Consider the following 14,027-nt stretch of genomic DNA (forward strand, 5'->3'; position numbering starts at 1 on the left):
GTCAATTACTGTGTATAAAAATAGATGTATTAAATGTATATTATCATCCACTTTTCCAGTGACAGTGTGTGTTGATCATTGAAAAGGCAGAGATGGTATGTATTCGTCACTGAGAAACCAGAGGCGGTATTGCATACCTCCTCAAACCTCTCACTTCCACCACTGTAAACATACAAATGAAAAATATAAATTGCACAAAACTAGAGCCCAATTGGAAAAAAAAAAAATATGAAGGCAAATTCGAATTCAGCACATCAAAACACATATGAAATAGGTGTCAGTGCATCTATAACAAAAACAATAAAATCTGTTTTCAAGAGTTATTGGCATTTATTTAAAAACTTTAAAAAATGATATTTATTTTTTTTTTAAAACTGACTTTCATTCCCGTCTGTCGATGGGCGGGCCGTAGAAGGTTACGCGTTCTCTTTGGCCAGTGGTTTAGATTAATAATTGTTAAGTACTGTAGAGATGATCGTCAGGTTTCAATAAGATGTTGGAGAACCTAAGGTAAAAATGTCAAATTTGATGCGCCTGAGAAAGGAGTGGTAAGCTTAGGCTAAAAGTCGTGGCCTATGTGCTCGGATCTTTATCGATAGAGATGTGGATGGGTTTGGTATATATTGCGCTCCGGGTTGTAGTCAGGTAAATTTGTAGCTCTTTCGTAAATGGCGAGGAGGTGGTCCAGAGGAGGATATCCAGAACGTGGAAGAGCAGGAGTCTGGTCCAAGAGATCGGCGATTGTAAGATGAGATGTAGCTATATGATGTGTGATATAGCGGGTTCGGATATTTATTATACATAATCAATAAATATTAATTGATATATTAAAAGGGTACAAATGAGTATTAATTCTCTTGCGTAGCTATTGAGGAAAATGAATCCTTTTGTAACCTCATGTTCATACCGTATGATAACCACGATTTATTGTGAAATAAAAACTGAAGCATATCCCTATCACATTTTTTAATATGACAGAACATTCAGTGCATATGCCAATCTAAATGTTACATCGAGCCGAAGAAAACAAGATGCTTGAAAGTATATCTTCATATGGGTAACGTCCACTGAAATCTCCACTAACATCCACTGATAGATATTTAAACGTACATTTACATATTTCACATATTCGTGATATTGATGTTTTCAAGTAATAAAGACTTAGGATCAAGATGCCGAATATCGGATGGTTTCCCAATATCGGAAGTCGAGAAATATTCAGTGTAAGGTGCTGCAGCCTAGCGGTCGTTATCGTAACTGCATACTAATCGGTAGGCGATTAGGTACCTGAGTTACGATATCTCTCACAACGCAACGTGTTTATTTGTCTGGTGAAGTGTTTTGTGATTTTGACCTATTGAAATACTTATAATACTGCAATTGATTGTATCATTGCGTTCATAAAGGTAACCAAATCATATTCATACTATAGTTATAATATAGGCTAAGAAGAGTAGTTTTAAATTATATGATGATTTTTTAGTTCGTTTCTGTTTACATGATGTATATAGTTGAAAGTTGCCACACGATCTACGTTGCCACATATCGGATAGTACAGAGGTTTCAAATATCGGATTACAGATATTAGGAAACGGTATTGCTGATGCCACTCTTCGATTATTACAAATGACAGTAATCGCTCGAAGGAAAAAGTGTGATTCTGAGGCTATGCTTCAGGCTGTTGCTGCAACGTAGATCCTATGAGTAAGCGTTCTTCCAAAAAAAAAAAAAAAAAAAAAAAAAGCATACATGCAACGTTTGCTTCAGACGATTCATTAAGTTCTCTTCTCTCGACCGATGTGGAAGATAGTGTGGATGACAAATGTGCGTTTTTTTGTTCACAGCCGTATAAACTTGACAAAGGTGGTGAACGATGGATACTATGTATCCAATGTCTTAAATAGGCACATTCAAAAACGTGGAAATCCTTTGTTTGTGATTTTTGCCAGTAATTTAACTTCTTGGTAGATCCTACTACAAATAAGTAGTACAACGTTCAGTTAGAAATAAATCGATATTATTAGGAAGTAGCCTCTTTCGTTTAACAATTTTTAAGTACCAGAAAATCTGTATTTAAAAAGTTGTCTGTTTGATAGAACAATGTTTAGTTAAAAATAAATTTACATGTCGAAAACATTTATTACTTTGTGGAACGTTTAATTAAATTTACATGCTTTGCAACTTTACGTTTTATATATGTTTACACCGTGTAATATAACTAAAATAATAGAGCTCCTCCGTGGCTAAACGGTTAGCGTACGCGCCTGTGGCGTGGGAGGCCCGGGTTCGATTCCCGGCCGGAGCTCATGTGGTTTGGATTCCACGTTAATCAGTAGGTTCACGTCTCATATAGCCTCGCTGCTGAACGGGACGTTAAACTCAACATCAACTCAACTCAACTAAAATAATGCACAATCTTCTCCAATTGTGGTTTTTATTAAATCCTTCTCAGTTAATTTCCGTCCGATATTCAGACCCCTTACTATCCTATATTTGCAACCTTTTTCCAAACTAAGAAAAATTCCTCTTTGTACCAAAGTATATATATCTTTCCTTTAATATTTCTTAATTCCTAGGAAACTTTCAAATTATAATCTACAAAGATAAAAGAACATTTAGAAGAGGCTATATCAATGAAATATCTGTTAGTAAAGTTTTTTATCCCTTTTTTCAAACACTATCTGATATTCGGCACCTTTCCTATACTCGTGTTGGGTTTGCCGCAGCATTCAGCCAAATATCACTCAACAGAGCCTTTAAAATAGTTGTAGGAGTACCACAACAGAGTAGTGATTCTTGATTTATGATAAATAAGGGACAATATATATATATATACAGTGGCGTATTTAGGGGTGGCTTCCGGGCTTAATCCCCCCCCCTCGAAATCTTACTTAGTATAGTAAAGTAAATGAAATATCTTGCAGAATTTTCACATTTCCAGGCAAAGCCCCCCCCGAAAGTCAGCAAAGCCCCTCCCGAAACAAAATCGTAAATACGCCACTGTGTATATATATATATATATATATATATATATATATATATATATATATATATATATATATATATATATATATATATATATATATATATATATATATACACCCCGTTTTCAGTTTGAGATTCCCTATTGGCAAAGCATGGGAAAATAAAGGAATTGCATCAAATAGAACTTCGGAATGGTGGCCCACAGGGATTTATCCTTGGAACTATGATATATTAGATTATGTATTTCCAATATCTGAATCTAGCGTCAGTTTTTCCTTGAGTTTATCATAGATAGGCGTTTTCCAAATTTCTGGTTCATCTGCAGTACTTCATGTAGTCTGCAGTTCATGTTCATCTGCAGCCTTTTTAATGTCAAATTTCTAGTAGACAGCCTCCTTAGCTTCAGAAAGGGCCATCGTGATTACGACACCACCTAGTGACAATATATGTAAGTACCTAAAACACTTGAAGTGAGAGAAAAACTTCGAAGTCTATTTCTTGAAATGATGTAATTTGTTTCTTTGTAATTCTACTTCAAAAGTGTTTCCTGATTTTTTTACACGGTGTATATTCCTAAAATAGTTTCAAATGGTTCACTCTTTTCCCGTAATTGCATCACCTATAATGATTAGCTCCTATATACCTATATTAGATTTTATAAGGCACATTTCTGTATGCGCATGCCACTTTTGACACAGTACTTGTGAGCAGAATTTCTTCCAGACATTTTTTATGGGTACCGGTCCCCTTAGCTCTGAGAGTGTCCCCCATAGGAGGAGACCAAAATAATACATCTATAATATAATAATAAATAGAGCATACGGTGTGCAAATAATATATGTCACTCCGAATAGTGTGTGTGCTTCCCGGAAGATTTTTTTTTTCTGAAACAAACAATGCTTGTGAACGGTGATGAATATTTATTACATGCTTGACACCAACTATTTACCTTTCAATTTATGAATATCTAAGATTCAACACTACACAATTTCTGTTCTGATGAGTCTGAATTAATTCCTAACTTCTAAAATATTTAGGGTATTTTTTTTAGATCAAAGCTCAACTATAGGACGCTGATAACCTTTTTCTGAAGCACCCTTATTTTACAAGATCTTTTAACGGTATAACTACAGTACTTAACGGTCTTGAAGATACTACGAATTTAAATTCCACACAGAGTAGACGTATTAATCTTATTTTGTTTGAGCGAAAAGGAAGAACATAGAATTTTCATTTACTAAGAAAAGAGGGAAAACGTTGATTTAGGGAATTTTCTTGTGGGGAACTCTTGCTAATTCTGTTTATTTAAGCAGTAGCTTCTCAGCAGATAAACATACGCAAAAGCTCACAAAAGACGTCTTGAGAAGACTCTTAAGTAGCTATCTCGCCACAGTTGAGTTCTTGTTCTTCTGAGAAAAGAGCTCTTCCGAAAATTTCACTCCAAATGAATCAGATTGTCTTTTTCTACATTAAACCTTTATACCAATCATTGTGCGAAGAAGTAGTTGGGTTTCCTTTAAGAAAGCAAGCATTTCAATTAATTTGCCTTACTTAGTGCAATCACAATGGGAAACCTGAGCAAGAAATCAATTCGCAAACTTTCCACGCAAACATACGGTGTACTTTTACTTGATTTTAAGGTGTTTGGTAGTTTGGTTTATCAAATCTCCTCTAAATATTATCCTATATATATGTATGTATGTATGTATATGTGTGCGTAACGATATCTTGTATTTTAAATATCTTTCCTTATATTTCCGGGCAAGGTGTGATTTTAAATTGCGCACTTACCAGTTTGAAGAAGAAGAAGAAGAAAATACGAAAAAGGAAAGAGAATCAAAATTGATTCTAATCTGATGATTTGTGATGTGATTTTGTCTTTACGTTGTCATAGTAACGTTTTGTAAATAAACTATGTAATTCAGGAATAATGATAAAGGGATGTACGCATAATTATAAAGGGTGTGTATTTATTTCAATAAGTGTGTGTCACAATAAAATCCAGGAAAGCTAAACGCAGCAGAAACTGTTTTAAGTGATTATAGTAATTTAATCTAGCTATAATTATGACTGAAGACCTGTGTATAACGAGTTACATTATAAAATTTTGGTGGTTTGCCTCCAGGAACCTTTAGGTGATTCGTTGAAGTAAAGTAGGCAATCTTCCAAATAATAAATTTCAACAGTACAGATTGACTATAAGGCTGCGAGGTGATTTCACTAAAGAGATACCAAGACGGAATTTACCGTGTTGAGAAGTGGCACAAAAATTCCGAGGAATATTAAAATGAGTCTCACTGGTATGGGAAATACATCTGAAACAGATGGCAACAGGGAAATGAGCTTTTCTGGCCTAGCCGATCTCATTAAACAACAAACGAGTAAACTTGATAAAATTGACTAACAGATAGAACAATTAAAGCAAGATTTTGGTGACCGAATGGATCAACGAAGGAGCCAACTTGACAGTAAAATTGATCAACAGATGGGACAATTAAAACAAGATCTTGGTGAACAGATGACACAACTCAACAGTATAATCGACCAGACAACTCTACGAATTGAACAAAGTGACCTTAAAATGGAACAAATTCTAAGTAGTTTCACCGAAGTTGAAAATTCTGCAGAAGTTGCGAATACAAGTAAAGAGTTACAGGAAAATTTGGCAAATACTGAAGAAATTTCATCACAGGTTAACATGTGTGCTCCAAATGAATCTGAACCTTCCATAGAAACAAAAGAAAATGCAGATCTTGTGTTTGCATTAGTGAAATTTGCTGAGGTTTCGCAAAACATACTGCGGTGTTGGTTGGATCAGATTATCCTGACTTTTCTCTTCATTCGAATGTTTTTGATTGTCTTATTGATGCTGCGTGTAATGAAGATTTTGATATGTATCAATGTGCGAAAAGGTATGGTAATTTTCGTCTAGTGATTGCTATTGGTTGCTTGTATTCCCAGTATATTCAACATGATATTAACCCCGGAGATGAAGTAATGGTAATATAATTGTTCAATGATAAGTACCCGACATTGGTTCATGTAGCAGCAAGACAATTGATTCCAATATTCGTGAAATTCAGAAAGAAAACGTGTTTCTACCAATGTCTGTAATGCTTTGTCAATTGAGTTGGAGCTGTTGAAATGTTCACTTAACGAAAAGACTAAAATGATAATAGTGAACAGTCCGATGATGCTTTTACAGAATGTGATTCAGTGCGTTGACTTCAATCCTCTAGGTATGATATTACAAAATTTTGAAATTCCATCAATGATGCAATACAGTACTAACCTGAACCAAACTGACCTTAATCGAAATCAAATTCGAAGTGTCCATGTGAGATTAAAGTGTGATACCAATGTGAAAAGTAATGTTAAATTCATGTGTACCGGTAATGTAACCGAACCTAATTACAGAAGAAACAGAAACCGTGGTAGGACAGACTACCGTGGATACCGTGTAAAGGACAAGTACAGATCCGTTAGGAGACACGACATTACGCCACCAGTAAATTGAATGAGAACTGAACCTAATTTTACCGGTAAGATAACCGAACCTAACCTTATTAGTAACAGTAATAGTAATCGTACACTTAAGGAGCATGTACTCATTAGATCTAATTTCACTCTAATTGGATTTCGTAGAAATTACATAGATGGTACAAATTCTCAAAATAAACAAAGAACTGTAGATATAAATAACGCACAAAATTGTATTCCGATTTCTGACTTTCAATGCAACTTAAACAAATTTATTGGTTATGTAACTTAAGCTAATCTTGTGGCGTCCGAAAGAATATATTCAATTGATTTTTGTTTTATTTCAGTAAAAATGCCGTTATGATATTGTTGGTTATTTGCATTTCATTTGAATTCTATGATCATTCATTCGTACATTTATGATCTTGATAAGAACTTGTTTTCTTTAAACTGTAATATTAATTTTTGTTATGATATTAATCATCCTGTTTTATCGTGAACACCACTGATATTAAAAAAAAAAAATATGTGTACTTGGTCCTTCCTCATTCAAAGAACAATCATATGAGTATAATAAATACATCTTTTTCAAAACCTTCTTCACTATGCCCAAATAAATAATTATTAACTTGCAACAAGCATTTAATGAATCCGAAAAGGACTTAAAATTAAATAAACTGTGAGTCAAATTTCAAATGTGCTTTATCGTTGTTGAAATGTATAAATAAATGAAGTCAATGATAAAATTTAAAATAAATATGGTAATAATATTGTTATAAAAATAAATATTATATATATGAATTGTAATTTTCATATATACGAATTGCATTCGAAAACTCGAGTGATTAATATGTACGGTATTACCTAACGATCCAGGATTCTTTTCTTTTAATTGTAAACCCAATAAAAGAAAGTCCCATAGTTCGGGCGACATGATATAACGATATCTTGTATTTTAAGTATCTTTCGTTATATCTCCAGGCCATGTGTGATTTTAAATTGTGCATTAACCAGTTTGAAGAAGAAGAAGAAGAAGAAAATGCGAAAAAGGAAAGAGAATCAAAATTGATTCTAATCTGATGATTTGCGATGAGTTTTTGTTTTTAAGTTGTCATTGTAACGTTTTGTAAATAAACTATGTAATTCAGGAAACATCATAAAGGGATGTACGCATAATTATAAAATGTGTGTATTTATTTCAATAAGTGAGTGCTACAATAAAAGCCAGGAGAGCTAAACAGAGCAGAAACTGTTTTAAGTGATTTTAGAATTTAATATAGTTATAATTATGACTGAGGACCTCTGTATAACGAGCTACGTTATATGTATGTTTGTGTGTATGTGTGTGTGTGTGTGTGTGTGTGTGCGTTGACGAAAATGAGTTTGTGGGGAGCTTTTGAAGAATACACACCTTGCGAGTGGGGAACGGCTTTTCCATGCGGGGAACAAAGTCGGATCCCCGGAAGAAAAAATAGTTTTAACCGTCTCATAAGGGCCAAAATATGCTAGAAAACGTTTTTTTAGCGACTTCTGAAAAGTTCCCCAACGTTCCCCAAGTAAAGGGTTCTATACCCGTAAACTTTACACAATGTGTGTAAAATAGTTCTAATTTTCTTCAATAGATGGCAGCACAATCGATTCCGTGTGTAAGCGACTTCCCGCTCTCGAATGAGTGTATGATGATTTTCGAGTTGATGGATTTCCGTGCAATGTTGCCAACTCTTCCAGCGTTGTTCCTCTGAAGCAAAGGTGTGTGTTTCGAGGATTTACGATGGTATTTACTAGAAAAAAGTCTCATATCGAAGAAGGACGTATACATTACTTATTTAACCGTTTTATATGGTATATGTGGATTTATGGTATACTTTATACTATGGCGTAGTATCGTCTTTGACCGTTTATTTAGGTTCTATAACAGGTACTTAAGCCGGATTTTTTTTATTGGTCAAGCCAAGAATGGAACAAAGAACACCTCAGATGTGTTTTGGAAGCTGGTGGTCAAATTGGTGGGGCGGGGGGACGTGAATTTTTTCTTTCTTAAGGAAAATTTCAAACATTTTTCACGTCTTTATTTTTCAAGATATCAGATTGAAACTTTGCATACGGATTATGTGTACCTTTGGGTATTTCTACATTTTTTAGATCTATACGTCAAACTGGGCCGGGCCCCAGGGGGTGATTTATTCAGAAAAGTTTCCTGTTTTTAATGATTATTCCATGTGAGTGGTGCAGTTGGAAAGGGGTGGTTAGACTGAAGAAAATATAAATGACGGAGTACACTTTTGAAGTATATATATATATATATATATATAGGGTGTTTCAGATAAAACTTCCAGTGCCTATAAATCAGAAACGGCTGGGAATAAAAAGACGAAACAAAAACTGAGATAGCAAAAGGTTTTAGAGCACATCACATGGTGTTGTTGTGGTGGCCCCCAGGGCCCTCCTTGAAGGGGGCCCAGGGGCAAATTTCAAATTTTCAAATAGGAACATGTATTGAATCATACCTCATTCGGTGGTCCTTGAAAAACGAAACAACTTTTGTACGAAACAATTTTCAATTTGGGCCACCGTTTTCAAAATGGACGCAAAAATGTCCTGTGTCAGATAAAACGTCCAGTGCTTATAAATCAAAAACGGCTGAGCATAAAAAGATGAAACAAAAACTGAGATAGGAAAATGTATTAGAAGACATCACACAGTGCTGTTGTGGTGGCCCACAGGGCCCTCCGTGAAGGGGGCCCAGGGGCAAATTTCAAAGTTTCAAATAGGAAGATGTATTGAATCATACCTCATTTGGTGGTCCTTGAAAAACGAAACAACTTTTTTACGAAACAGTTTTCAATTTGGGCCACCGTTTTCAAAATGGACGCAAAAATGTGTCCTGTATCAGATAAAACGTCCAGTGCTTATAAATCAAAAACGGCTGAGAATAAAAAGATGAAACAAAAACTGAGATAGGAAAATGTCATAGAACACATCACATGGTGCTGTTGTGGTGGTACTCAGAGCCCTCGTTGAAGGGGGCCCAGGGACCAACTTCCAAATTTTTAAATAGAATCATGTATTGAATCATACCTCATTCGCTGGTCCTTGATAAACGAAACAACTTTTGTAGGAAATAATTTTCAATTTGGGCCATCGTTTTCAAAATGGCTGCAAAAAGTGGGTCCTGTATAAGGTAAAAAAATCAAAAACGACTAAGAATAAAAACCGTTTTCTTTTTCAAAATGAATATAAAATGTTGGTCCAGTATCAGATAAAGCGTCCAGTTCTTATAAATCAGAAACGGTTCAGAAGAGAAAGATAAAACAAAAACTGAGATAGGAAAATGACATAGGGCACTTAACATGTTGTTGTGGTGACCCCCAGGGCCCTCCTTGAATTTGTCGCAGGGACCAACTTCAAATTTTCAAATGCGAACATGTATTGAATCATAACTCATTTGGTAGTCCTTGAAAAACGAAACAACTTTTATAGGAAAAGATTTTCGATTTGAGCCACCGTTTTCAAAATGGCCGCAAAACTGGGGATAAAACGCCCAGCGCTCATAAATCCGATCTTAGTTTTTGTTTCATCTTTTATTCTCAGCCGTTTCTGATTTATATACACTAAACGTTTTATCTGATACAGGACCCACTTTTTGCGTCCATTTTGAAAACGGAAGCCCTAATCGAGAATTGTTTCCTACAAAAGCTGTTTCGTTTTTAAGAACTACCGAATGAGGTTTGATTCAATACATGTTCCCATTTGAAAATTTGAAGTTCCCCCTGGACCCCCTGTATCAGATAACGTGTAAAGCGCAAAAATACAACTTGCTCTCTCTTCGTATTACCAATCTAAACCACTCAATCGTTCCGATCTCAATAAACCCTGCCTGACAGGAAAAACATTCTGCAAGAAACGTATCTTGTTCAGCTTTTCAACCATGAAGTAAACTACATACATTTTCCTTTACAATTGTCTGGTCTCTACAATCCTCCCCCGAAATGTGAAACATGTTGCGCCTTTAAGGGAGCAGTAGCTGTTTGAGTGAAAGCGTAAAATTTACCTCAAAAAGCGGAAATCCTAAAAGGGTTGGAGTCTTTTATTATGTATAAGGACATCTTCCCATTTTCGATGCACACTATAATATAGTAAGACGACATTTACATTACTTCAATTAACATTATTTGTTTTAGTGTGACCATGTGAGCTATTTTACAACAACATAAATTTGTAAAATTTACGGAAGAAATGTGTATGTTGTCCTATTTTACGACCACATAAGTACGTTCATGAAATATTAACTTCTTTTAGCATCAAATGAACTGTTACAGCGTCTGTGTTAGAAAGTGTTTCTTAGGGGAAATTTCATTGAAATTGTATGTTTCGTTTCAGATCAAGATCATTGAACAATATAGTCTAATAGTTCTATATACGCATATGGTGCTTTGGGGTGCATTTACAGTTTTAAGACACTTTTCTCTATTTTTGAGTGTCATTCCCACACTCTGAGCGTCATGCCAACTAAGGCCTAACTTAGAGTTACGCATCATTTATAGTGTCATTATTCATTTTTGCGACCCCGAAGACTATTAATTCGACACTAATATCGTTCATATACCTTCCCCCCCGTTGACTACCTCCACCCCTTAGTAGGGATTGTTTCAGCGTCTCGCCCCCACAACTACGGAGGAATTTCAACCAACTTAAATATACTTATAAATTACCATCTGAAAAACAACTATGCGGTTGATTTTTTTCCGAGAGAAATTCGGCAACTACTTTTTCAGTATCAATTTGGTAGCTATTTTCGCTTTACATGCTGAAGACGGTCAAAGAGCCCAACTTCATCTGCACTATTGTACTATGAATATAGGTTTCAATGGAATTTAGTTGAATGAATGCTCGCTTAGATGTTGCTCTCGTCACAGAAATGTGAGATATGGTTATAAAAGAGTAATAGTCTAAACAAATACGGAACACTACTAGCAATGACAGTTATCTAAGATTAAAATTTTAGATAATTCAATCTAAGTTGAAAATTCATTCAATCTTTTCCTTCATTAGTGTTCGAAAATTTAAAGTTGTTGCAAAAGAGGTGATACATCATTTGAGTAGACTTCACAGCCTATAGGTTCTTTCACTACTTCTTCTTCATCTGAAGCTAAAGTAGTGTGCATTTTAGACAATAAGGAAAAAGTGTGAAATTATATAAAAACCTGCACAGTGGATTTACGAAACTTAAATAGGGCCTCTCTTTCCTTGGAGCTACCCCACCTTTCGCCGTCCATGCGCATGATGGCATTTCCCCTTTTTAGGAATATTTTCTAAGGCAGTAAGGGTTTCTTTTTTGCTGTAGGAATTGAGTTGTATTTGGTAGAACTGTCTGATAAAGGAGACAATATACTCAGACAAAACATATATTTCGAAGCTCTAGCTGAGAATGCAACAAATCGTCGTAAATCTGTCGCGTTTTCCAAGAGAAAAAGAACCAAACAGTTATTGCTTATACGCATAATGGTGTCACTTGGATGCAGATTTATAACTTACAAAATGTTATGGTTACGTCATGGCTTGTTAGATAAAAGGTTAGATAAGGAGGTTCCTACGCTGGTGGTCCTGACCTCGAAACTTGGCCGTTCTTGTTACTATTTTCTTCTGGCTACACTTAATTTGTGCATTCCAGACCTTCGGGTTTGAATTAAGTTTAAAAGCAGCTAGTTAATTAAATATAGCCAAAGTTATTTTCAAATATGAGACCACTATTGCATGTTTTTTCTTTAATTTACGTTTCAACTTTGATAAAAAATCTTGAAATCTTAATTTAACTCATCTTCCGGTGTCAAACAATGATGAACATTTTTACAACGACGCCAGTCGAGTTAAAATACTATATTCCATTGTTACTCGTATATACCTAGGTACTTATTTATTTGTTTACTTATTTTGGAATTGTTTAACTAAAATGTATGGCGGACCGTACAATGTATCATGTGAGAGAGCTACGTAGGCAGACATAGCAGGAGACGTAATGCAAATCTCCCTGGTGATAAAAAAAAAGTACGGCAATTCTTCGCAAGATTTGAACCACTACTTCAACTAATATTTGTTTACATAGTAAGCGTAATACCACTCTGCCATAATGTCTCACAAATTAGTCTGCTTATTAGTGCAGAACTCATTGAGACGTACATTTACAGGTGTCGCGTAAAGTATTTGATAAATCTTTGCTAATAAGTGGGTCGAATTAGGTACCCTTCGAGACGGCTGATCCTGTTGTGGGCGAGCGTTTATTAATAGTATGTATAGTTGCCTTAGGACTCCATCGTAGCTGCCGTACGCTGTAGCATTGAATCCGCCAGGCGAGAGATATAGCGTTGTGTACAAAAGATTGACCACACATCTTCAACACGTTCCCATAACTCGTCGTATCTTCGTGGAGGATTGTTTAATCACGTTTCCCGCAATGGTCGGGCAACAGAGGCCTATACATTTTCAATAGATATCAGATCTGCTCCACGAGGAACCCAGTCAATTGTTTCGACATCAGGTTGCCTCCGCAACCATGTCCAAATCACATTTGTATTAAGTATCAATGTATTATCCTGTTGTAAGTATGATATGCCGTCACCTACATGAGATTTTATTCCGGAAGCTTTTCTTCCAGATTTTTCGAATCCTTGTGGATAGGGATGCACACGAGATGAATCGAGACAGGATTTTCCTGACAAAATTCCAATCGAGACACGGCTCTTCCAATAGAGAAATATACATTTTTCGAGTCGAGACATAACTTTTACAGCACATTTTCGAGACGAGACAGTCACAAATCTTGTCTCATGAGCATCCCTACTTGTGGACGTTCAGATGACAAGGAATCTTGTAGATTCCACTGAAATTTGAAGTCTTGCATATCCACCAGCAGCAGTGGATTGTTACAGTACTTTTTTGACCTGAACGACAAACGCATTCAGAGGCATAATTTTTTCCATGTGGGCGGTAAATACACTTGTCCCGATGTTTGCACTGGAAAGTATTTTCCACCTGTATAAACGATCTCGTTCCACACAGTGCAATATTTACCTGCCCATATTACAGACGTCAAGCATGTGGTCGTCTGTTAACCGCTCCTTAACAGCAGCCCTGTATGACATCAAACTAAATAACAGTCGGACAGGTTGACAGTCTGTCGGATAATTGTAGGATTGCCTGGGAAATTGGTTTCCTCTCGCAACTTTCGAGCAGACATGAAAGGCTTCTCACAGCATTGGGCAGTTAACCTTTGGTTGTTTTCGGCAAAGAAAACTTTTTGAGCCCAGTTCCTCTTTTAGTCTTACATCTCATGTTTCCTCATATCTCCTCCTCAAACTCCGTGCTGTTGCAAGGTTAACGGCATATCACGCGCCTGCTTCACTTCACTTCATGCCCATATGGTCTACTAAAGCAATTATCCTGCTTTTAACAGAAACTTGGTCATCATCATCATCATCATAGGTATTCTGCCTTTATTGGCAGGTCACTTGCCGCAGCTGAGAAGCTTCCATGCTCCACGGTCCTCCGCTAAACTTTTCGTCTTC

Source organism: Thermobia domestica, chromosome 12 (genome assembly GCF_964235325.1).
Source record: "Thermobia domestica chromosome 12, izTheDome1.hap1.1, whole genome shotgun sequence".
NCBI lineage: Eukaryota > Metazoa > Arthropoda > Insecta > Zygentoma > Lepismatidae > Thermobia > Thermobia domestica.